A 2,659-nucleotide genomic window follows, 5' to 3' on the forward strand; every position below is an offset into this window, starting at 1 on the left:
GGAGGAGGGGGAAGTTTATGTCCTAGTTTGTCGTGAAGGGGAGAGCTTGGGGGGTTGTGGTTTGGTTTGTTTTGTTTTGGTTTGGGTGGTGGGTTTGTTGTTTTGAGTTTGGTTTTTTTTTTTTTTTTTGTGGTTTCTTTTTTGGTTTTTTGGGTTTTTTTTTACTCGCGCTTCTGGTTAAAAAAAAAAAAAAAAAAAAAAAAAAAAGCTATTTGTTTACAAAGCCCCATTGCCCCCATCTGAGCCCACCCGGCGGGGCTCCATCAAGGAGTGGGGGGATCCCTTCGTGCAGGGCCCCCTCGCCGGTTCATTTCCCTATTTGCATCCACAGTTAGCTGAAGATCATTTTAATAAATAACAATGAAAGAGGAGCGCATCTAGAGGGCTTGTCGGCAACATTCAAAAGCCAATAGAGTTTATAATTTTACTCTATCATTTCTTATTGATTAGAGTAATCAAGATAAAAAGCTAGCCGGGCTCCGAGAAGTTCAGCGGCATATCATTAAAGATAAGAGTCAGTTAATTCTGGCGCAGGGGTAATGGTGCCGGCGATGAAGAGTTCATTTGCATGAGATGCTGAGCCCCGTAACAAGAGGACAAAAATCACTAATTAGGACTGCAGAGTGTCTCGAGTTCTTCAAGCACCCTTTAGAGATGAGGGATGATGCAAAGCGACCGCACTTTTATGTAAATTCGGGCTAGGACACCGCGACCGGGGTGCTGATCCCCGGCAGGGATTGCCGAGCGGGGACGGGCCGGGTCCCCGGGGCCGCTCCGGGCTCCAGCGAGCGCGGCCGCCGCAGCACCGAGCGGCCCGGGAAACTCGGGGAAAACACTGCGGCAGCGAGCGGAGGGTTTGCACTGAAATCTGCGGGGTGGGGGAATAGGACAAGAGGAGGGGGGAAAAAAAGAGGAAAAGAATTTAAAACAAAGCCAAAACCTTCGCTGAAAGGTTTATTCGTTGGTTGAAAAAAAAGATAGAGTGAAAAAAAATAAACCTCGCACCAATGAAAAATAAGAAGTCTACACTAAGGTACCCGTGAGCCTGTGGGTTGCTAAAACTAGGGAGAGAGCTTGGCGGCAAGCTGCGAGCAGAGCCCTCATCTGTGGGGGGAATGGGGAGCGCCCGCCGCCCCCCACCTCCCGAGAGGCGAGCTTGGGGTCAGCCACTCCCTCCCGGACCCCTCCTTCCCCACGGAGCACGAGTGGGGCCATCGCCCCCTCCTTTCACCAGAGCTGCTCCCTTCCTCCTTGTCCCCCGTCTTGTCCCGCTCCCTCTCTGATCGCACGGACGGACCCAAACCCGAGCGAAGCCCCTCGGCTTCGGGCCGCCCTCCGGGGAGGAAGCACACACACCCGTGGGGCTCTGGGGAAGCTCCCCGCAAAAGCCGGGGCCCCGCAGCGGGCTGGTGGCTATCAGTTGTTTACTTGCCCCAAAGGTATCAGCCGCGGGAGGCTTGGCAGCTGGCTGTCAGCGCTAACTTTGCCCCTCGCTTGGCCGGGGAGTAAAGGATTCACGGCCTTCTTTGGGCTAATTGTAGGTGTCAGCGTGGAAAGCGGCAATGTTTGCAGCCTCTCAAAAGTCTCACTGTGTCTCTGAGCCCCCAGCAGCTCCCTGCGCTCAGGACCAGGTGTCCCGGCTGCGCGCAGCCCTCGCAGCCTCCTCCCGCTCTCTGCCGCGTTCACACCTCGCTCTCCCCACACGTGTCCCTCCTCAGCCGCCGCCGCCATCCATGACCCCGCATCCCCGGGCGGACGGACGGACGGCCGGACGGACGGACACCCCTCTCCCGCTCCGGCCCGTGCAAACTTGGAAGCCAGCGCTCACACCCGCGCGTCGCCGGCCGCAGTGCGCGGATTCCTCGCATTCCCAAAATCCCTTCTCGCACACGTGCATCTGTCAGCACCCCAGCACACTCACATGCACATGCCCCCCACCTTCCCTGCAAGCTCACCTGCTCACACGCTCACAGACAGACAGACAGACAGACACCCCGCCTGACAGACGTGCCCCCGCCCCCGACACCCCTGTCCCCTCGCACACCCCCCGGCCGGGGCCGGTGAGGAGGAGGGTGGCCGCGCTCCTCCCGCCTCGCCTCCCCGGTCCCCGGCTCTTTGGACTTTTGTCTGGCTATGTGGCTGAAGGTTCCTTTCCCCTTGTTCTTCCCATAGAGAATAAAGTCAGTCTGTATTTAATGGTTATGGCGGATGTGAGGAGGATTTGGCAAATGAAGAGGCCTTTTGCTCTAAAATATTGTTCCTTACGTCGTGTGAGTCTACCAACCCACCACGACCCCATATTCTTCTCTGGGTGTCTGACTCGAATGACAAACGAGCTGATTTTTTCAGTACATCGCTGGGAAATGTAGTGAGTGATAATAGAGATTTCTCTTTCATTTTTTACGCTTGACTTGGTTATTGTTGCTTTTCTTTTCCCGTGATTCCTTCTGAGGATTAGCTCTGACTTCCCCACTATTGGCGGTCAAAGTGGCCCAAACTCTGGATGACAATTGATGGGGATCAGGGGATTGCCCATTCTGTGCCTGTAAGAACTGATTTGTGCCAGAGAAACTCATCAAGTATAGGCGAAGAATAAAAAGCATTTGGGGGTAAATGTATTCATTGAGAAGGGTTCTTCCAAATTGCTTCTAAGTTTTCT

The sequence above is a fragment of the Melospiza melodia genome, chromosome 3 (assembly GCF_035770615.1).
Source record: "Melospiza melodia melodia isolate bMelMel2 chromosome 3, bMelMel2.pri, whole genome shotgun sequence".
Taxonomy (NCBI): domain Eukaryota; kingdom Metazoa; phylum Chordata; class Aves; order Passeriformes; family Passerellidae; genus Melospiza; species Melospiza melodia.